Source organism: Ornithodoros turicata, chromosome 5 (assembly GCF_037126465.1).
Source record: "Ornithodoros turicata isolate Travis chromosome 5, ASM3712646v1, whole genome shotgun sequence".
In the NCBI taxonomy this organism is placed as follows: Eukaryota; Metazoa; Arthropoda; class Arachnida; order Ixodida; family Argasidae; genus Ornithodoros; species Ornithodoros turicata.
The window spans coordinates 80,170,682-80,195,205 of record NC_088205.1 but is presented as its reverse complement, the minus strand read 5'-3'; the positions used below and the strand labels follow the sequence as shown (position 1 = coordinate 80,195,205).

Here is a 24,524-nt window from a genome sequence, read left to right as displayed (position 1 = left end):
GAGAATTATACATTTACGTATAAAATTAATAACGGAAATATACAGGATGTTTTCCTTATTCGTTACAGATTTTTTTTTTTATTTGTGAAAAAGCCACTAAAAGCAGCATATATGCCGTTTTTGCATATCTTGATTGCGGTTTCGGTTTTGGCTGATTTACGTAGTAAAATTCAGCGATGGATATGTCAACGCGCGTGCTCGTTGCAGGATTTAAAAAAAATAAAAAAATAAAATGGCTTTCGACGAGGATTGCCTCCCATTCTGCTGTCTCACTTCTGCTCCGAATTAAAAAGTTAGTTAATAAATTTTATTCGTGATCCAGCAGTTGCTTACTATCTTCCGTATCGTATAAGCCATCGTCAAGAACGGTACGTATGCTGCTCTCATAACTTTTTTTTTATTAAAAAGTGTCACGAATAAGAAAACACACTGCGTATTGTATTTTCATTATTAATTTCACATGCAAACGTATAATTTTGGATAACTTCTTACTCGGTTTTTCTTTTTCTTTTCGCAATATTATTGTTTTACTGCGGTTTCAACCACATTAAAGCACTCATGAGTGGGCAAAACTTTTATTAACTTTTGTTCAGTAACGAATAACTAAATCATCTGTATGATCATTGCGTATTTCCTGCATATGTTACGGAATTAAAGCTGTGGTATACGGCCACTTTTATTGATCGGCTGCGGGTGAGATCTTGCTTGTGGTTACGACATATCTCATATCTACCACGACCATGTTCATTTGTGTAATTCAGTTGCAGTAATGAGTAATGTAATTTAATTACATTTTAGAAGCACTTTACCCAGGTATGCACAAGAGCATCCTGCCTCTACCCTGCTATACCTGTCGATTTATTACGATACGCTCTAAAAATCTGAAATTATTAATGCTATCAAAATCTGAATCAAAATATAAATCTGAAAATATTAATCAAATAATAAATCAAATAATCATATCAAATAAATAAATAAATATAAATCATCAAATAAATCAAATAAAAATCAAATAAATAAATAAATATAAATCATCAAATAAATCAAATAAATAAATAAATATAAATCATCAAATAAATCAAATAAAAATCAAATAAATAAATAAATATAAATCATCAAATAAATCAAATAAAAATCAAAATATAAATCTGAAAATATTAAATATCCTAAACAAAATCTGAAATGCACACTGAAAACAATACAAATGCCCGTCACACTTCGCCCTCAATACTCGCCTCTCCCGACTATATATACGATCAGACTTCTTTTGCGTGTTAACAACGAAAGAGTCGCTTCGCTTACGCTTCATGGCGGCGGAAGCAGCTGTACGTCACGTCCTTCTTCCTTTCTTATACATTCCTCCTCTGCAAATTCGCCGCAGAGCTAAGAAGAAGAAGAAGAAGAAGAAGAAAAAAAAAATGTCTCCGTCGGATATTAAAAAGGGAATGAGCATGGCTGATCGACTTTGTATTACAGAACCATTGAGACGTGCAAGAAATCTCTTATGGAACGAGCGAGAAGTCGCTGAACGTCGAAGTAATAGGATCTCACGCTTCAAATACCTTCACCCCCCAACGTTCGTTCCCTGTCGTTCCGATTCTAAAGGCCTCGCACCGCAAAATTCTTTCACGCACCTGCTAAGACGATTAGCGTCCTTGTATTATGACTTGAGACGCAGTAAAGAAGTCGTTTATAGGATGAGTATGTGATGCTAAAGAGGCAAGGTTTTGGGAGTAGCCTTGTCTCACATTACAGCGGCGGAGTAAACGAGGCCCTGATCCGACAGTAGCTGGGCTGAAGTTTTGATAACTTATACCATAACGTGGTTTTAGTGCGAGTTAGTGCAGGGTAATCTTTTTTTTTTTTTTACGAAGGTTATACGACAGATATCGCGCGTTCTTATACAAGAACAATTAGCGTACCTGACCTGAAGAACGTGCAAGAGATCTTCTAGAGAGGTCCTCAGAGGACCTTCGTCTAAGAGAGGGTGTGCTTCACGAACCCCTCCCCCCCCCCCCGACGACAAGACTGGTGCGAGTCGCGGCGTGACGTCAGCGGTGAACTTCCCAATCGAAGCCTCGGCCCATAAACCAATATTCTAAATGCTAGCTAATTAATTTGACACAACGAAAATAGTACTGGCGACTGCGACACCCGACAGCTGTCATTAGTCAGTTGGTTTCGGGCGCGTAGAGGACTCCGCCTCCTCTAAAACATCTTCTGGCATGCTCAGTGTGGTGGCGCGGTTCTAGTCTGGCTGGGGGGGTGGGGGGGGATAACGTAGAGGTTCGAGCGGTCTGCCTGCCTAATTTGGGGGCACGTTGTCCGTCTTTCCTGGTCTTTGACTTCCTGTATAGAGTGAACGCCTCGCTAATATGACCACCACCGTTCCCGCGGATTTTGGTCACACAGCGAATTAATTGTCATACTAACGAGAAAAGCACCCTCCGCTGACCACAGAGATCGCTTCGTTCCGGCCGTTCTTACGTGCACGACAGCAGCAGCACAGTGTGACCTACGTCTCGTGGTCACTGCCTTTTTAAGCGCTACGCTACTTCGGCTGTCCGAAAAGCGCATTGAGCAATTCCGATGCCAGCAACGTCAAGCGTCATCCCAAACATTGGCGCCCTACGTTAACACGTGTCACCCTCTGCCTGAGGTATGTGTGCAGCCTCTCCATGGGGCTACTCTGTGGGTCATGTGACTCGGTCATAATAACGAGAGGATAATATCTGTGTATGACCCTACTTACGACGCAAATCTCGGTCATAGTCGGATAAGCGGCTTGTTATACTAACGAAGTGGACTTACATGGCAGCATAACGGCTCCCAAGAAAAACGGTCATAAAGCAAGTATGTCAGATTATCGGGGGTCGTATTAAGGAAGGTTCACTGTAATCCTTTATTAAAGAACGTAGAGGATAAGGAAGTGTGAAGGGAATTGTCTCAGGAGGAGAGCCGCCGATATTTCGAACAGAGATTGCTCTTCTTCTGGGCCAGAAGAAGAACAGTCTCTGGTCGAAATACCGGCCGCTGTCGTCCTGAGGCAATTCCCTTCATCCTTTATTAAAGAGTTTGTCGAACCCATTCTACGCTCATCTCATTCAGGAGGAGAGCCGCCGATATTCCAAGCAGAGACTGTTCTTCTTCGGAGCAATGTTCTGCTCAGAGACTGTTCTTCTAGCTGCATGTTAGTTGGGGCACCCTCTGTATTCAAACACACGGAATGTCTATTTTCTGCTGGTGTCTGCTATAGACTAATAAAACCGTAGCACGCCAACGCACAACGAATTTGGGCCCTTGTTGATCCTGCTTTAATATGGATGCCTGTCCTCAGTTGTCGAGAAAAAGCAATGCGTAATAGATTCTCAGACTTAACCCGGCTCTTTTCATCCTGGAAGAGGGAAATATTCAATGACCCGAATCCTTTTTTTTTTTTTTTTGCCGTCTTTTGCTTCATACGCCACGTGGAGCTCCGAGGTTCCCAATTTCCTGGCTTCTGACTTACCCATCGCAAAGCCCCGCTTAATCCTCGTTTCCGAAAGAGAAGCTCTGCAAAGATCTTCCCAATCTGTTGATAAGACTTCGTGTCTCAATTCGACTCAGCGAACGACTATGGAGCATCTTCGCTTCGTTGGATTTGGGTGAACTCCGAGCACGTTCCGATTTGTTTGATTCGTCCGGTCATTAGATCACCCAACTGGTGAATCGACCTTACCACAACACGTCGCGAGATATAAAGATGATCGTACGGACGCGGTTTCACACTAACGTTTTTCTCGTCCGTGTTTTTCAGCCAGAACGGACCCATTGGAACCTACGGGGCTGGATTGCCCTTAGGTTCTATTTTTGAAGTAAACGGGCGAGAAAAACGTTAGTGTGAAATGGGCCTATAAGCAGCACAGTGCACTGAAAATGTGAGTGCATAGGGGTGAAAGGGGTAGCTTAAAGGAAGTGATTTAAAGGGAGCCCTTCTGTTTTATTCATCAACCCCAACAGCATCGAATATCCTCTGGATGTACGGATAGTGTCCTAACGAATTCGTACGTCCTATGGATATCCTCAGAATATCCAGAGGACGTACGAAACCGTTTGGATATTATTCCTACATCCAGAGGATATTCGGTGTTGTTGGGGATCGATGGAGTCCATCAGGAGGCATCATATGTCCAAAAATTTCGCTGTGCGGTGTATCGTCACTTCGCAATCAAATTTAGAAAAAAAAAAAAAAAGACGCTCGGAGATAGCAGCCACCAGCTCGGCCCGATCTCCTTGCGTGACGTCATCAGGACCCGCGGTGCGTGAGGCCTGCCTGAGGAGCAGCCGTAAGCTCTCATTGGCCAACGAAAACTCGTCTGCTACTGCCAGGGCGTTTCGAACGCGCCGGGCTACGTCAATAGCCACCTGATCGGCAGTTCCGTCGGGACAACGAGCGCCATGAAGTGACGTCGGCTACCCTCGCTCACTTACACGTTCTTTGAAGGAGTGGAGGGTTCTTAGAGGGTGCGCGCAGGTCAGATGCCTCTCGAGGGCGCCAGAGGTCGGCCGTGCCCGTGGTTCCTTCGCAAGGGATCATGTTCTTTGCTGCACAACGCACCGCAGCCAAACAAAAAAATTACTCAGGAAATTATGTGAAATGAAGCACTGCACTGATATTTTGCTGCTCTCCCTCTCTTTTCCCGCCATTCCTCTCTGTGACGTCACATGAGGCGGATATAAATACAGACAGGCGTACAACCAACCAGCACGCTGCGCTCCAACTATTCCTCAATGAGTTCTTGTTCACTCCATATCTCAAGCCACTTTCATTCGCTTTACAGGAACGAAACCTCAAACAAACACCCCATTTCTCGAGCTAATAAACTTCCACCTCGTAAAAAAAAAAAAAACGCAGAGGTCACGAAAAGGATATACTGCGCTGTCAAACTGCAACGCGCAACCTAGAGGGCAGGGAATGACAAGCACACCACTTTCCTGTGTAAATTCACCGTCTACTAATGAATGGGACACGGGGAAAGGAGAAAACAGTAAAAAAAAGAAGAAGAAAAAGAGCTTGCTGCGTCCATCAAGATGAAAACGAGTCTGCAATAAAGGGTCCAATGAAGAGGAAGAAGCAGAAAGGCCTTCTTGTGGTTCTCCAAATCGCCCGAGGCCGAAAGAAGAGAGAAAGAGAGAGAGAGAGAGAGAGAGATCAGGCGTGCGATTTCTCAGGCTAGTTAACATCCTTCCTCCCTTATTTCGGGAAGGATCTTTCTCATTCTTTTTTTTCCTGTCGTAAAGTTAACTGCGCGGCAGGAACAGCGGTGAAAGTCAACAAAGCGGACTCTTAGCGCAGGCTTTAACACGCGTTAGGGAAGCCGGACGAAGCTGGACGAACGAATTTGGTCTGCTAACTGTGGGATTGCGACGATTCATCTTCCCTGGCGGGGAAAGAAGGAAGCTTCAAGGTGTATGCGGCTGGTGTGGCCTTTGATCGTTTCTTTGGAATAGAGTGTTGAATGTAAGAGGTATGAAAGCGAGTTATGAGGTGGTTGATTAGGAAGGGGGACTGCCCTAGATCTTAATTTTCGGCCGTCATCATTCCTTTATCTGTTATCACACCATCTCATCTCATCCTGGCTACAGTCGTGACGCATCCCACATACGTGGGGCCAACAACGGCAACCCGGTTTTTCGTCACCACCCGAACTACCACCGATTAGGACGGGAGCGCTAGCAACCAAATAAACAAAATTCTGCATTACAGAAAAATGTTTGATGGTAATGTGACTTGTACCACACGTCAAGTACTTTTCTGTAAACTTATTCAACGTCCCATCATGATGGGCTTTACTCACAGCCCATCATGTCGCATCATTTCAATATCATAACCCATCATTCGACATCATCTGGAAGATACATCATTGGACATCGATTGCAGAACCCATCGTTTGGCTGCAACTTCAAAACCCATAATTGAAATTCAACATCAACTTCAACATCAATCACACAATTCTGCACGATGTAATGGTGAATTATGTCCACGATGCATGAGCGGCCTATCGTTGTTACAGAGCTGTTTACTTGTCGGCATGAATACTTATGCAACTGTGCTGGTTTGCCTCACAATCGGTGTTGGGAGTCGAACCCGTGCCATCTCCCAGTCACGTAACAGAGAAAGTTCTTCACGGGCCAATAGAAAACGACTGTCGTGTCATGAGTGTCGCGCTCTATCGTAATGTATCTACTCTATTTACAACCAACGAAGAGGGATGCGCAAAACATTGCTTTCATATAGAATGCGAACGCCGACCTATACAACAATAACTATCAAATGTAGTTACAAATTCATCGCGCACAGACTTACAAAAAATACCCAAATTTCACTGACGCTATAACTATAAAATGCGTTTCTAGTCGACGTACAGGCAGAGCTCGGCATTTCGGCCCGAAAGAACTCACGATCACGATCATCTGATAAGGCGAGCGTGAGGCTGAGGCCGACTCACGCTCATGCTCAGGCTGATATGGCACATGATCGCTCTGCACCATGACCGCGATACTGGATCGCACTCATCCTCGCGCCTCTGTTTAGCGCAATCACAACGTCGAACGGATGAGTTGATCGCGCATGCTGCGATCACGATGAGGGTGACAGCATGAGTGCGATCACGATATCAGGCAAAGGCCGTTCGTGTGATATCTAGGCATTATCGCACTCACGCGATCACCATGTAGCTGCGCTGGTGGCACATATGGCACCTTGCACAGAGCAAAGACAGGGAGGGCGTGACTTTCCTTTTGTAATTGTGCTTCCGGGCCAAAAATAGGCAAATCAAAGGTCGCAATGGCAATAAAAAGTTGTTGGAGCCCTGGTGTGGGGTCTTTTGGGCAGTGGTTGTGCAGGCAACAGGTGTTGCGCCGCCGCTGCAGCAGCGAAGAATCATGTCTGATGAGCCGCACACTATGGGCACAAATTTTATGCTGTGTCTTCGCTGTAACACGCGAAAGATTGGAAAGGGAAGAATGGTGGGAAATTTCGGTCAGAGCACGCTGTGGCTCTTTCCAGAGCACTCTGCATCTACAGTGTCCTTTATATGGTGTTCCCGGTGCCTGAAGTTCGGCAGACGTCTGATCGTGACGAGTTTATTGCGCAAGACTATGACAAGCAATATGTCTGCAGCTTTTGGAAACATAACACCAGTCGATATATCCTATAAGCTCGGTCGTCTAGCAGAGGTCTGGTTTGGCATACCGGCGTCGAACGCCTTTTTTCGGTAGCCGGTGCAATACAGTGGGCGCGACGGTCCTCACTTCTCCCGACTACAGTGGAAAAAGTCATCCTCGTGGCTGAAAGCGTAAACGGGTCAAAATGGGCAGGAAGCCGGAGAAATTTCACGTCGTATAGCCATTAAAAGCTCATTTAGCTACACGTATTTTTCAATGTCAATGTTAGGATGTTTTTCCTTCATGCGTTTCTGCGCGCTGTATAATAATAATAATAGAAGCACAATGTAAGCTCCCAATTATGACAGTGATTTCCTAACTGACGACGCCATTGGCCCTCTCGTCGCCAGTATGTCTACATGCCGGAGCCGCGAAGCCAATTCTGCGGCAAACAGAAAACGACAGATACCGTCGCCACATGCCGACATTGCAAAATTCTAGCATCGTGACAACAGACATTTGGTCACCTGACAACTGATTCACAACGACACAGTGATCAGCGAAGAGGAGATATGGAAAATTTGAGTCTCGCGACGTAAACCCCCAATTATTATTAGTAGTAGTAGTATGAAAAATTAGAGACGGAGTACGATAGCAACATTGAGAAAGCATCCAAAGGCAAGCGTTATGCAAATATCGCCTCTTATATTTGAATTTTATGGGCAGGGGATGTTGAGGGTAGACAGCCGTGAAGCAAGAGCATCAACCATAATATAAAACTAGCCATAGGGCTCGACTCGGAACACACGGCGTTGCGAACGAGCCCAGAAAGTGCGCGCTCTCCTATACTTGGCGCTTTTGCAGAACAACGTGATCGCAGTGTTGAGCGCGATCACGCAATGATCGCGCTCAGGGAAAACAGCCTGATCGCAATCACACTGCAATTCCCATGAGTGCATGCAGAGGCGCGAAATCGTGATCGCAATCAGGAATCACGAAAAACCGATTACTGCCGTGAGCGCGATCACCACAGGTTTTCCTGATGTTATTTCAACGCGCCGGGATCACCGCAAGGGCACTTCAATGACGATTGCTATCACAGCCACACTCATCCCTTTGGTGATCGTGATGGCGGTTATTGTCGGTTATCGCGATCATGTGTGATTTCGCCGAGGTCTGCGTACAGGTGACAAACGGGCTGCTTTCTTTTTCATTATGAAACCTGATATTAGACAAGATAGGTCCATATGACGTCATCACGAAGTCGTCTATGTAAGCTCACAAGCTCGCAGCGCAGGACATTATAATGGTTCTACACCAATTATTCGTAAGGTTTGTCAGCTAGCGACAGAAATACCACAGGTGGCTTGCTTACTAACCGTACGCTCGCAGGATCACTTGCACTTCCTCAATAGTCTATAAGAACCAAGACATAGGGAGAAAACAAGAAAAGACACCTCACAATTAGACGTTAAATTCTACACAATTTACGAAACTGCCCGTATCTTGCGACTCTCACCTTCATGGCAGAAAGGACTAAACGAGAAAACAATATCGAGAATTTATACTCTATCCAGAATTAAAACAGCAGCAACGCTTTCGCTATAAACAGGCCTGAACTTTCTTCTTCGCCTCCAGCAGAGGAACATGAAACATGGCGACGTTGCTCTTGTTTTCCACGTGTTCCAGAAGGAAACAAAGAAAGGCTCCCAATCTCCGCTGAAAACTTGGCCAGCACTGTCGGCGCTTTCTCGCCAGGCTGAAAAAAGGCAGATAGATGAAAATGACTTTAGCGAGCAGACGGTCACTTGTAGCAGACGACAGAATGAAACGAAGCAGACGACAAATGAAACCGAGCAGAAGAACGAACAAGGTGTGCTCGGATGATAACTGCCTCTTCACTGCATCCGGACAACACAAGGAGGAAGAATTCCTATTCGGAACACGTAGAAGGCACGAGATTTCTGTAGCCAGATGCAACGGTGTTTTTCCGTGGGGGTTGTCATTACGCCGGCCATTGCTCACGCGATCACGGATGCAGCGCTTGGCGTATTGTGCTTCCAGGGCAGATGGGCGCTGAGGCGACGACTGACCTCAAGGACACGGTATACACCTAAATGCGGATGAGTCTTTTGCAAGACTACGGGTATTCGCTCCGAAATCGAACGGTGTCGGCGCGCTGCGGAGAAACGATGAACTACCGTAGTGTGGATAGCTTCCTCGCGTCGTCTGCTTTTACACGTTTATTCCGCGTTTAGTGCAGTAGGTGGAGCGTTGAATATACGCGAGAGAGACTGCTGGAGGAGAATATATACTAGAATTACGAAAAAAAGAAAAAAGACACACCTTAAACACCGAACATCGGCCGCCGTGTTATCCACACTAGAAAGGTGACGGTGTCGCCCCCTATAGGGCGATCTCGCAGCCAATAGGAAGCGGCGTAGTCAGGAATTTGTTTTGGTAGGAGCTAGGACATCCTATATGACAAGATACAGGACCGGAAATGCGATTGTGCGTTCGAATCCCACTGCTGGTGCCTTTTCGTCAAATTCTTTAAACGTAGTTCTAAAAGATCTCCAAGCCGCTACCGCTCAGCTCAACATATATCCATCAGAATCACTAGTCTACAGAACATACCCCGTTCAAGAAGTCACTCTCACAAGGAGTTACGTTTTGACCCTATATCACAGTTTTCCCCGTCACAGCTATAAAAAGCAAAACGCATCACGCAACCCGCACTCGTATGCGCGCTCCAAAACCCTTTCTGTGCAATAACGTGCAGAAGCAGGAAGGAAAGCCCATTTATCCACACAATGACGCAGTCACCCTCGCACTGCTGTCGAAGCCCAATTTGTTTCCGTAGCCTGGCTCCGGAAACATGCTTCCTTCCAAAAGTCCTGCCCTCATATTGGTCCGGAGAACAACGCTATACCAGCAGACGGCGAACGAGCAGGCAAATAATACGAGAACTTGATATTTCTTGTATCTTTTATCGGAACTGTTATTGAAGCAGCTGGGGTGTACGCCCTTCCCTGCCTCGCTCGCCGTCTATCAATCATCACGTAAACCAGTGTTGGGTTGTTGTTGTTGTTGTTGTCTGCTTTCTTTTTCAGTTTTGCTTAGTTATTCTTATTGCCTCCGCACGCGAGGCTTTGAAACGCAGAGGACCAGAAATTGATTCCCGTCTCGACCGGGTCACGCTGTTTCTATTGTATGAAATGAAAGAGAAGCGAAAAAAATAAAATAAATAAATAAATGGAAATGGTATTAAGGAGGAGGTTGCAGGCCGTAGCGTTCTTGCGTCGGGTGGGGTTGCAATATTGACAAAGAAATGAGGAGTGTGGAAGAAGTGTTGCAAGTTTTACAATCCTGGAAGTCTGTTGTAAGTGACAGGATGGGTCGTTTATTTGGGTTGAGCTGGGGCGAACGCCATCTAGTGACGAGACAAATATGTGGAGGGCGTCAGTGAAGTCTATACATAGTTCACGGGTAGTCAGTGCTGATGAGTGATCTGGCTACTACAGTTTTGCCGTCAGTGCACTACTTGTCGTGACGTATACAGTGATGCGGCTAGCCATTGCGGCCAATAGGAACTGCCGTAAGGCGGGGCCTAAACGTGTCGTTCTTAGGTTGAACACTACTACAGAAGGAAACTTTGTGGTCCAGATCCAGGGGGGCGCTGGCGTATACATTGGCTTACATTTGCAGGAATTTGTGGGAAACAGTATTTGTGGGGAAGTATGCGTGCTGGGCCGACTTCAGGAGGAAGTGTGCAGACATCCGCCTGAAAAGTCCACGGTATAGAGAAGCGTATAACAAATAATGTTAGTACCGGTGCAGTGCGATATGCCGGTAGTTCGGATGCGTAGTTGTCCTGCGAATCGGGCGTTTGCGCGAGCGATTCTGTGACGTATACTTGTGTACAACCCTCTGCGACGTTTGCGTGACGTCGGCACAATGTTGGCCGTCCACGTGTGGCAAATGAAGCGAAACAACACCCAGCGAGCGAAAGCGCCGTGTCTACTTGCGGCATACAGCAAGTAATCGCTGTAACGCAACTAATCGCGTAAGCCATGTAATCGCTAGCAATACATGTGTTCCTCCAGGCGCTGAATACACGTACATATTAAATGTCCAAGCGCATAGACTCCGTTACAAATAGATCCACATTTTTTCATTCCCCACATCAACACGGGTGGTATCGTACACCGAAAAACACTCCACACGAATCTCTCTTTACTGTGGGGCCTCGCCCTCCTAAAAGCCTTCGAGAAATCTAAACCCGCAACTCACGGATACATTTCGCCTCCCAAAATATTCCCGAAAAAATCTACCCTCTATCCCAGGTTGCTGTTAAAAACAATGATGATGTGGCAGCCACATGCACCAGGACGAAATAGAAAAAAGCCGTAAAGGATGGCCACAAAGCACGTCCGGTGCTGTCTTTTTCGGTGCAGAAGCAGCAACTCTTGGCATGGTCGTCACGTAGAGACGGGTCATCTTCGTTGGCGCCGCTTTCTGCCCGATTGAATCTCACCCGAGAAAACGCTGCGAGCACGAGCTTCTGCTATTCCCAGCTCCTGGATGCAGCATGAAACAAAGAAACAAAAAAAGAAGAAGTCAGCGCGGGGGGGCGCAGGTGTCGTGGGCTGGGCTCACGTTTCGGCTCAACCCGGAGAGCGATGCTCTTTAAGGGCGGGCGCAAGGCTCGTGCTTACACTCAGCGAGGCTTTTGTTTAGATACTCAAAGTGTGTGTGTGTGTGTGTTTCTCAGAAAGCTCGTGTGAAGCAATTCGTGAAGTAGGACGAAACGAGAACTATATACTGGGAGATTGTGCTGGAGAGGGGTTTGTGAGATGCTTTGAAAACAGAAAAAAAAAAAAAGCTGGATTTCCTCAGATTGTGTGTGTCACGAAGTTTTGTTATTTTTACTTTTTTGCAGTGTCTTCGTTTAACGTTTGAAGGAGAGCCGTGATGTATTGGGATTCAAGTGGGGAAGCCGCATAGCGAATATGTGGGGGAGACACACGTCCAAAAATAGACCATCGACCAGCAAACCACTGTTCATCTCGTGGACCTATAAGGGAAACAGCAGAGGCTCCGAGCTATAGGAAGCAGGGCGCATTAGGGACACGGGTACGATATGCTGTGGGTTGCGATAAGATGAAGGAAAGTACCGAAATAGTAATGGTTCGGGCTGGTGTACGTCACGAGGTAACTATGGTACTGAGCAACGCGAGGCAGGAAAACATGGAGGTATCTAGGCCATAGGAAATGCATGGAGTGAGAATTTGCTTTGCTTCTAGCTTTTTTTTCTACAAAGTGATAGCATTTGAAAAAAATATGGATAAAACTTCAATCGAATGGCTATCAGTCTGCACAGTTTGAAGCACCACAGATGTCATCTTGTATTCTTACGAGTCGATCGAAACGTGTAACCTTTGCTAAATTCACCCCGTACTTATCAGACATTTGAACGCTTCTTGTGGAGATCCGGATGGCCCAAGGCGTCGTGTGAATACATAGATGTTTTCATGTTCATGTGCATGGTGTGTGTTGTATGGTGTTGTATCGTTTCAAGATGATAGAACGATAAAAAGGACCGCCTGGTAAAAAAAAAGATATTTGATATCTATAAATGTATAATATTACAATGGCTATCAGTATGCAGAGTTTGAAGCGTCAGCAACGTCATCTTGTATTTTTACGAGTCGATCGAAATGTGTAACCTTTGCTAAATTCACCCTCTGTTACCATGATCCGTAGCAAAGAGAGCACTTAACAGCCAACGCTAGCAAAAAAAAAAAAAAGAAAAAAAGTTTTGTAGATGTCTAATCACGTGACAGCCAGCATCTGCGCTTCCAAAGCCTCGAGGCCGAATGAGCGATAAAGCTGGTCTCGCCATTGTCGTTACTGGTTATCGAGGAACGACTTGTTGAGCGCACATCTCTCATCCTCCATCCTATCATCGGTCGCCTTTCAACCGATCGACCACTCAAAGTGTGCTTGAAGCGTTTTTAAACGCGGTACGTTTTTGGGGCTGTAAAGGATAACATACGTCTCCTGCATGACATGAGCCTCTTACACATGAAAGGAAGAAAGAGGGGAAGAGCAAAAAATATGGCCAAGCGCCAGACGGACAGGATGACCCGGGCCAGATTCATCTTGTCTTATTCTTTAACGCGTCTCGAATGGCTTTCGTCTTTGTGATTTATTCCCGCTGGACGTGCGATGGTATAGGGATGAAAAAAGATGATCGAAAAAAGAAGAGACTGTGCAAAAGAGAGAGGAGGACGAACGAGAGAGAGAGTGATATAATTCTTGGCTTCTATACGTCGCGAGAAGTGTGCTGATGCGCGAAGCGACAGTGATTGGTCTGTAGATTGGTACTGTTCACCAGCTGGTTCTTCAACCTGGGAGGTACCCGGGTTCGAATCCCGGTGCCGGCTGTGCTGTCTGGGGTTTTTCTTGGGTTCTCCTCGGACGCTCTCAGACATATGTCGGCATAGTTCCCTTAGAAGTCGGCCCAGGACGCACATTCCCCCAGGGCGTCAGTCGTGACGTTGCCCACATGCGTGAGGCCGACAACGGCAAGCCCTTTCACCATCACCATCACCACCACCACCACCACCTGGTTCTTCAACATGCGCTGCAAGCACTTTGTACAGTGGCATGAAACTGCAGACGTCCTCTGCAACCCAGGGTCAGGAGGTGGACACGTTATCAAGAGATCCACAAAGGCTGGTGATCCAGAGGGGTCATCTGGATACAGCCATTCGCTGTGGGTAGTATCTCCAAGTTTATGTTAAAGATTACGCATGAACAACGCTCATAGCCACAGTTACCTCGCGGTGCTCCCATGGTATATAAAATAGCAGAACCTTTGGATACTCGGATACTCTTGGATTTGGATTTGGATACTCTTTGGATACGGTAACTTATAAGGCCTCGTTTCGGTCGTGATCTTCAGGTATGGCGTCCGCACTCTTCTTCTTCTTCCCAACTCCTTGTAACTTCTTCCTTCTTCTCCTCTTATCTCTGTCTTCTGTCCGCTTATTTCACAACTGTTATGGGCGGACCTACAAGGCTGTTGACGTTGGATAGCACAAGAGAGGAGTTTAGCCGAAACGTGACAACCACTGAAATATGCTTTATTTCTTCTTTCCCTCGTTCGAGACTTTGCCTATATGAGTTAAGGATACACACACCGGAAGGCAAGTCAGTGATGGCGACGTCATAAAGGCCGAATACCAACTGCCTCTCTGTACATGGTGCAAAATTTAAAACCACATCAATTTCGTGGCCACACCCACGGATGGGTGCCAATGGCATCCTAAAACAATAAATTGCTCCGCGACATTAGTTTTAGGTTAAAACGACACAGCCTGACAGCGATGCCGCATTAAAATGTGGTGGGCCGTCGAAATTCTTATTTCGATCACTTCGCGGTATTATTACCTTCCACTAGAAGCAAAAAAAAAAAAAAAAAAAAGAAGATACCCAAGTACCCATGATACCCAAGATATAATTTCTTTCTCGTCGTTATACGGTTATTGCGAGCATGAACATCCCGTCTGCACTTTGTCTCGCTATATAGTGTATCCTTTTCTGAACGCAGCATTCCGACTGTTTTTGTCCCCGAGAAATTTTTTTTTTCTAAATTCGAACAATAAATGATTTCGTGCTCTAAGGCACGTTGTTGCTCGTCGCTTCTGGAGGAACGGAGCTGTTTTCCAGCGAAACAAAACATTAAAGGGTTTCGACTGCGCGGGAGGGGGAACTAATTTGTTCGGTGCGACAGAAATTCCAAGTTATACGTGTGCCGAAGAAGGGCTTGTATTTGGCTTCTGACAATTTATTGCGACAGTTAACGCGCCTCGGAAATGGCAATAAAGGAGGTAAAAGCAAATGCGCCGGAACTATTGGCTTAATCTTCTTTCGAGATAAAAAGTATAAAGGTAAAATGAGATAGAGAGAGAGAGGGATAGACAAAAGGAAGAAACGAGCGATATAACGCAGCAATGATTAAAGTTTATGCGCGCAGTATGTCTAGGGTAATCCCTCTAGATCTAAATATATTGTAATGAAACTGAAACATATAAAAAGGCATTTGACAGAGTTTCTTGTCGGTGAGGACAGAGTTACTCAATTCAGTTTTTCGCAAGCTCCTAGTAAACATAAATAAAAGGTATATACACATTATGTTTTCATTTCTAAACCAAAATAGAGGGGAAAAAAACAAACAGAAAGAGACAATATGAGTCGGGTGTCCATACCCCTTGCAATCTAAGTGTTCCTTGCAACAGAGTTTCGAAGTCAGCAGAAGGATGTGCGTTCTGCTTTTAACTTTTTCCAGACACCTGGAGTGAACCCGGTTGAATCATTTAGATATTCGTTAACCACAAACCGTATGAATTACTGCAAGCTACAGTAAACAACGAAATGGCCCCTGTGCGGCCCCACAGCCACCCCCATTATTTCGATCGGTTCTCACGTGACCCTTCCCAAAAACCCTTTACTCTCGAGACCTTCAGTTTCGCCCAGGAGTGTCTATTTTCGTATTCCGGGATCCAGCCTTCTACGCCACTCTCATTCCTTTTTGCTGTAAATCCGTACCAATGAAACTCCGTACCAATGAAAACCGTCTATTCAACATTACTTGCTCGAAGTGTCACAACCCCCCCAGGATTCTTAAAGAGCCACCCCAACTTCGCCCTATATATTGAGAAGAAAACGAAACTGTAGTTTTGCTTTTATGCAAAAGAACCAACTTTTGCCATTATCATGCACATCCCGTGCTACGGCTGGCAACCTTTTCGCGTACCACTACTCTCGACACCATTCTTTCGGGAACGTGACCTCCACAGCTTTCATATTTGCAAAGAGCACAGAGAAGGGTGTCTTTTTTTTTTTTTTTTCTTTCAATATCAAAGTCTCGTTCGCGATCAATATTTATCGAGTACCTTGGCATCCTTATTTCTCTTCACCACTGTCGTGTACGAGTAGAAACTTCTTTATCGACGAGGCTTGCACCCATTTGCATAGAGGGCACGCCTCGTAACGCCTTAATTAAATTAATTAATAAATCAATTACCCTTCGTCCGCCCCACTGTTTCTGATCATTTCCCGCAAGTGTATGCAAATAAGCGCGGCCCTTTTCCAACGAGACGTCGGCAGCTGCACCAAGAAGCGAGCAAAGTCAGAAAAAAAGAAGAAATTGATCGAAGCGGTTAACATCGGTTGTAAAGACTTTTCATGAGTGAAGCTTGTAATCGTTTAGAAGCCATCAATGCGTGAGAGGGTTAATAATAAAGTTTAGACTGTTGCTCCTTTGCTGCTTGTACTGTTGTTTTTGCCTTCCTTATTATAATATGCGCATACCGCTAAGTGAACGATGGCTAAATTTAGCCCCGGCTTCAATGTTACACGAATAGCGTGAATACGAGCATTTCTGTTTTGTTTGTGTTGGACAACATTCCCCGTGGAATGTTGTTGTTGTTTTGTTTGTGTATTTGCAAGGACGTGCTGCTGCTTGCATCGATTAAAGAATGGCGGTTGACGAAAAGGCACCAGCAGAGGGATTCAAACCAACATCCTGCGGTTCCGGTCAGAGAGATGCTATGAGTTAGAGATAAACTGATGTTCTGAGGCTGGAACGACATAGAAGGGACAGATACAAACAAAGCCTCAAATTGCCTAAGAAATCAACGATGAAAGATGAAAGTCAATGAAAAGGTTAGCCAGCTGTAGGGATCGAACCCACATCTTCTGGATTGCCGGTCCAGGGCTCTACCAATTGAGCTAAGCTAACACGCCTCGCCAGTGACTTTCGGGGTTGAGTTAGCCAGCTTGCTACTCTTTCGTCAACGCACGACTACGAAACGCAGGGGCCACGCGCTCACCTTCACTTGGATTGGATTGGATTGGATTCGTAGCGGCACCCCTGGCGGGCCTCTTTGTAACGAGGGTCCAGCATTCGATAGCCCGAGATGCGGACATGCCAATTACCTACCACAACATTCTAACTTACAGTGTTGCCAGTCACTCCCACTGTCTGTGTGTGTCATACCTGGGTATGAATGTCATTACTGTAATGAAATTACAGTAATGAATTACTTTTTCTCGTAATTTGTAATGTAATGCATTACTTTTGACATTATGTAATTTGTAATGTAATTTAATTACATTTGGGCAGTAATTTTAATGACAGTACTCGTTACTTTCTACAAAAGAACCGAGTCTGTGTTCTGTGTTGGCACTTGGCAGAAAGAGAGTTGGCGACTGGCGAGTTAAAAGAATTCCAACGCCCACACAATGAATTTTCACATCCTCAACATCGTTACGATTAAGCTCGCAGCAATGAGTTTGTAATGTCGTTAGCCTTTCGTAGTAATTATAACGTAATTTCATTACATTTCAATTGCAGTAATGAGTAATGTAATTTAATTACATTTTAGATGCAATTTAGCCAGGTATGATGTGTGTTCCCCGGCGTTTCAGATGTCAGGCAGGCGTCTCCGCTTCCCCCGAAGTCTGCCCAGGAGGCCCTCGTCCCCACTCTCGTGTCGACCAAAGTTAAAAGCGTTTGGGACAACGGTCAAGGACGCAGCCAATTTCCGTACCCAGCACCTTCCAGGCAGCAGCGCATAGCAACTGGGTTCCTTCGCTTAATAAATTTGCGCAACATCACGAATTTCAACGACCTTGCAGTCAGCCCCCCCATGAAGTGCTAATCCCACTACGTACGCTAACACCACCTGTTAACGGGCCATTAAACGAAAGTTCCCTTCTCAAACAGGCAGTATTTCCTTCACACAGCATGGCCCCCCCTTACATTCGCGTACACGATGGACGGCCGTTCTTTTCAACTAGATACACCATCGTTGCATATCGCGGGGCTCTCGTGAAATCCCGCGTAGCGTAACGCGATGTTCGGGTGTCCCGCGTGAAAATGCACGCGGGCTGTTTATACGGGAGCCGCTGCCCCTGTAGACGATTTACGAGGCGTGCCGGGGTGTCGGGCGTTTTTACGATTCTCAGATCCTCTCTGACGTTGGGGGGTGGGGAGGCTTCCCAAGTGTTTTCGTAGCATCGCCTTAACGCGTTATTAATCCTGTTTCCCGAACAGGCAGTGTGTTTTGATAGTTCGTTATACGCGTGCTTTAAAGGAATCAGTGTCGGAAGATGATAAGGAATGGTTTATATTTACGAAAGTTTGCCGGCGAAAAGTGAGATGAAGCCGAAAGGGGGCTTCTCCTCAACGTGAGGCCTTATGTGGGATAGCACGCTTTACAGGCACATGAATGCCGTACGTCGTCGTTGTGATTACAGCGCAGCTTGAACACGAGAAGCCGGCTGTGTTGTCTGCGTGTTTTTCCTGGGTTTTCCTCGGACGCTTTAAGACAAATGTCGGCACAGTTCGCTGCGAAGTCGGCCCAAGACGCACGGCTCCAGTGCGTGGAGACCCTTTGAGATATTCGTGACGTTGCCCACCTGGGCATGACGGACTATACGGCCTACCGACTATACCTCTCCGTGTTTGTAAACAAGTGACGTCATAGTGTTCGACAGCGCCACCAATTTGGTAGAGTTGAACTACGCTCGAAGCTAGAGGCGAACAAGGCCGCGCGCGGAAGCCACGGTCTTGAGGGGATTACGATGATCCCTGAAACGGACGCGACCTTCGGTCCTACTTTTCTTCCAATAGGAGGCAGCGAACAAGTGCCCACTCGTGGAACCCAGCCCTCCAATTCCGATTTGTTTCGGTTTCAGTCTGTCTACCAACGTCACGATGACGTTTCTCGGGTAGTAGTCTACTCCCATCACAGGGGTGACACAAACCCGCCATTGTTGTAACTACCCTCAAGCGGGTGCTTTTGGCAAAACTGCCATCTTGTCTTGGTCGCACGTCATAGAAAACGTCATTTTGAGGTCATGTGACTTTGTTTACATGTCGTTTTGCCGTTTACCGACATATTTTCACCGTCTTAACACCAAGAGATGGCCGTATTTTGCCAGCGTAAACTATGCGGTGCTTCTTCCGCAACATGGTAGCTCATTTCAGCTTAGTTTAAGTACATCGCATCGGCTCGGTAAGTCTTAACGCGCGGTCGTCATCACATCTTTGGAAGTTGTCAACAATACGAGGCTTTATGTGTAAAACTGCGCGTTTTACTGCAAGGTTATCGGATAAAAATAATTACCTTAATCGAAAAACATCCAAAACGTCGTCCAGAAACAACAACCGCATTGTTGACAAACGGTTTGGCCGCCGATCACGGGCGCCGCCATCTTTAAGGTCACGTGTGCCTTGACGTTTGCTGTGACGTACGACCAGGACCTGTCCAGGATGCATTGCGTTCGCCCGGCACGCTTTCACCTACGGAGCAATACATTGGATGCCACCCCTGTGACTCCCATCACCACCATGCACCACCACCCCGCCTGAAAACGAGAAGAAGTGGAGATACAGACTACGCTGAACTAACAACCCTTTCAAGTTGCGCCGTAATAGGAATGTTCAGCTAGATCCAACTACTCCGTTTTTCATTCCTAATGCACGCGTCGACCTTAACCATACGTAAGCGGCCGACTACACTCTACAAACGAACGTACGGGGACGTCAGCGTGAAACGACTCTTATTATAGGAAATGCAGAACAAACATAACTGCGACCCCCATTAGCATTCGCACAGAACATTCAGAGTCGAAGTAGCAGCAGCAGCGGCCACTGTCGTATCAGCGATCAATGGTGAGGAACTCCCGTGGGCTGACGACGGGGATGATTGCTTTTCGGGTCTCTGCCGACCCCAACGATTAGATTATCGGAGGGGTCCTCGCGCGCTCGCGTCCTACGCAAACACTGGGATTCCGCAAGACGTTGTTCCTTTTGACTGCTTCTCTTTCCTCGGATACTGCTACGAAAGCGCCTTTTGTCTCTCGCTGCTGTCGTCATGTACGAACACGTAAATACTTCTGCTGTCTACGCGTTGGAGAAGTGACATGCGAGTCGTCGCTGTGGCGCGTCCATTTGTGCGGATATGCAAGTGCGAATGATGTACTTGAATCAATCAATCAATCAATCAGGTGATGGGTGAGGCCCTGCGCAATCAACGAAGCCTCCAACTGGTGCACGATAGAGGTCACATGCCATTATTTTGTCATATACTGCAAGTCTGAAACCGATGCTATCATCCGTTAAGCTCTCTGGCCGTCTTATAGCCGTAGCTTTGCTAACGAAAAATTTGTAAAGTGATTGGTTTGATTATATACACGCAACAGTAGAATGACTGGATGTCGGAGAAGAAGTAGTGCAAGCTGCGCAACCTGTTAGAAACATTACACGCAAAGCCATCACGAAACAAACAGTGAGAAAAGTAGGAGTGTACTCCCTTCACTTAACTCCCTTCCACACTTTTACCCGTGATGATGATGATGATGATGATCAAGATGATGCTCGTAAAAAGAAGGGGAGAAGTAGGGCCTAATTAACGTGGGACTACAAAGTGATCAACAGCAGACGGCTACAAAATCATAAAATGCGCAAAAAGCGATACGAGTCGACGTTTTGCTGTTTTGTCAATGGACGGCGGACCAGCCTCCCGACACCATCGCCACGTCAAAGCGCCTGTTTTATTTTGTTTGTTTTTTCTGCCCAGAACCCCTCGTGAAAAGACTTTCACACTCCATCAGAATGTGACGTAGTGAAGCCTCTGTCACTCGACACCCTCAGCGAGTCGACGAAATGTTCCAGAATATCGGAACGCGAACCGGTGCCACACGTCGCAAAGCGCTTCCGCTCAAGCTCGCGTTACAGAATTACTTCACCCGACTTTTAACGAGCCACGCAGACAAACACACACACACACCTTGACTCAATTCATTACCCTAACCTAATTGCACTTCGCCAATTGCACTTGTGTTCTCAGCGTCGCGCGGCCGTACAAATGCGACCAAGAGACACGAGGGTTACTTTAATTCGCCATAATTACAATGTATATCGCGTATCCATCGGGGGAGGAAGACAACCAATCACAAAAGCGAAATCCGATTGTGTCCGGTGGATTTGAGTCCGGATGGAGGTAGTGAATACTCATTAAGTCCCCGCTATTCGTCTCGCCGGTGCGTTAATTGCCAAACGACGATTGGCTCTTATTTCTCGTAGCTTCATTTCAGCGCGCCTTTTTCAACGGCTGACATCTAATTACTGCCTCCGTCCTCATCCAGTGTCGTCTGCTTCGAATAAAAACTTAAACAGACGACAGAGCGTGGCGGAAGTGTATACGCATCGAGTGATACAGTCGCAGACGATGAAACAGCTGGAGTACGGCTGATAAGCGACGTGGTATTGAATTTTCGGGAGATGATAAAGCATTTTAAATATCGTCGTTTCGAGTTTGATTGTAAGCATTTTTTATGCATTTGATCGTTGCCGGAGATTAGCCCGTGCAATTGCCGACGGGGAAACGTGAAATGAGATTGAACGATGTTGTGTCGTTCGAAATGGCGCTAAGGATGGAAAAGAGACGCCGTGGTTCAAATGTCCTGGTGTACTGTGTGTTTCAAGGGTTCTTTCGTTGCTATTTATTATCCAACTTTTTCCGCCTCACGTTTTGCGTTTCTTCTTGCGTTCCGTTTCTGTTCATTTTCTTTCTTTTTTGTTGTTCTAAAGTATGACTGTATAAGATTTGCTTAAAACCTACCATGTGTAGCATCACTCATACGATGTGTCGTCCCTCTGTGTGGGGCCAGACACAGGCGTTGACATTATGGAGTTCATCTACCGGCCAGCCTGCATCGATGCCATTTTGTCGGATGTTCGATCCATTTATTACGTACAGCATTCGGACATTGGACCCGTGGGAATTCGGAACATTGTGGTCACAGAAGCAAACGATTCCAACATGCGCAAAGACGCTTTGAGCGGATGTCATAACCGTGTACTTTTCAGCTTGAGTCAATAAAAAGTCATGTCTATAGCTTAGTGAACAGCATACATGAGGAACATTTAAACCACATCATAGCTCTTCGAAGTGCAGAAATACACCTGCATGGGTAGGTTAACAGAAGAAGGTTCCAACAATGCACGAAGTCCTCTAGCCCACACATTATGCTGCGGTGTTAAAATCGTTCGAAAAGGGTCCCCCCAAAAAAAGAAAAGAAAAAGGAAAGCCTTCCTAAACGATTCGTTCTTATCTCTTTATATCTTTTCTCCAATATTTTAAGCTGGGTTACTCGACTGAGACGACACAAAGCCGACAAACATCCAATCCAATCCAATCCAGATGCCGATATTGCCGAAGGCACAACGTCCATCATCTTCGTTTAGAGGACATCTGCAGACTCGCACAATGCGAGAGCGATACGCGCTCAGAACAATCGCGGGCCGGAATGGATGTGAGACGAGAAGGAATACATTGAGGACAGCCATGTCCGCCAGATGGACACATGTCGACGCCTGTCGCCATATGGCGGGGAATTAATTTCCGATAGAACCCGTCTCCGGCCGCTTTGCATAATTGAGAGCGCTGATAGCGGAAGGGTGTTTCGATTCGAAGGCTCACTTCGGTTGACGGAATCAGGAATGGACGTCCTCCATCTTTCCGAAGCAGACGACGAGAACCGCCTGGAGGTTTCGGAAACAGTGGGAGGTCCAGGTGTGCGTGTTTCCTGATATCTGATAAGAAAGTGGGCGGGGTTATGGCTTAGCGTTTACGGTATAAGTCTCGCATATCGGCATAAATGGGCGGAAGGAAACCGAAAGAGAATGAGCCTTCCATTTTTTGAAAGCAGACGACAGACATCTCTAGCAGACGACGTGAGCGCGGCCTATTGGACACGAAGGGAGTATGCGTGCGTGCGTGCTTGTGGTGTGGCGCGTTCCGCTAAAGCAAGAAGCCTTATTCTCTTTCTGCAGAAGGAAGGTCTTGCTCAACGACCCACCTAACGCACTTTGCTCTCCCCGACGAACTCATGCACCCTCTACGCATCTCCAACCTTCATCCTCTATCCTCCATCAGTCTTTCTTTCTTTTTTCTTTTTTGGCTATGGTCGTGACGACGCCCACTTCTGTGCGGCCAACAAAGGCGAGCCGATCCTGCCATCACCCCCCCCCCCCCCCGTTGTGGTGCGTTATTGTTTATTCGTCATAGTATAAAGCTTGTATGGTGTCATAAGTAGAAGACGTAAGAAACAAATAAAGTAAGAGTTCGTTTAATAAGAGAGTTTTTTCTTTCAGTCATCATCATCATCAAGGGTTCGTTTTAAAATGTGAGCAGAGTAAGCTATGCATAATTGTGCCTTCGCTGATACAGTGAATTGAGTGAGAGAATTGTTTCTTGAAGCTGCATACTTCGCCGCCTCCTGGTTGGCAGAAGCGTTCCAGCTTTCGCGGTATTTTTTTTTTTTTGCGAATTACTTTAACACGCCACGTGACGCCCTTCAGTGTGTAGTTCTTTAAAAAAATTTATATTACTCCATTTTCATTCTTGGAACGGATGGAGGAACCGAAAATCCAGTAAGAATGCGAGCGTGAAGTCTGTAGGAAATCGATCTCATTTGGCCGGCCATTTATAGGAGTAGTCATTGGAACAGAGCCCTCTACTGGCCTTCGTTCCGCTGAGAGAGAGAGAGAGAGAGAGAGAGGCAGCGAAGTAGAGCAAAAACATTAAATGGCTTTTCTTCGACTGTCATTAACTGGTCGAGTCAGACGTTTTTGCTGAAGCTCGAAAGTCGCCTATGAGTCTGTAGCAGGAGGAAGATAAACGTATTGACGGCCCCGGAAAGCTTTTTTTTTTTTCTTTTTTGTCGAGTCCACTTACTTGTAGTTCTGAAACCAAGAGTTAAAACCCGGCCGAGGACGCCAGGAACTTTGCAGTGTGGTGCGATGTGCTTAGACGCCCCGTGCTCCACCAAGGACGTTAGATACTGGGTGCTAGGATTTCAGACCTCGTTAACAGTCTTGAGCAGTAACTAAGTGACGAGTAACTTGTAACTGTAACTAGCTACATTTTGCGGTAACTACTTGCAGTAACTAGCTAAGTAAGTAGTTACTTTTCTACAAATGTAACTTGTAACTGTAACTAGCTACATTTTGCAGTAACTACTTGCAGTAACTAGCTAAGTAAGTAGTTACTTTTCTACAAATGTAACTTGTAACTGTAACTAGCTACATTTTTCAGTAACTACTTGCAGTAACTAGCTAAGTAAGTAGTTACTTTTCTACAAATGTAACTTGTAACTGTAACTAGCTACATTTTGCAGTAACTAGCTGCAGTAACTAGCTAAGTAAGTAGTTACTTTTCTACAAATGTAACTTGTAACTGTAACTAGCTACATTTTGCAGTAACTATTTGCAGTAACTAGCTAAGTAAGTAGTT

At 46.0% G+C, this 24,524-nt stretch overlaps 1 protein-coding gene across 5 annotated transcripts in view; it reads right to left on the bottom strand.

The window, feature by feature from the left end:
- Nucleotides 1–24,524, bottom strand: part of LOC135394941 (kelch-like protein 2) — a 203,928-nt gene that overhangs the window by 27,279 nt on the left and 152,125 nt on the right. The window lies entirely within an intron of this gene.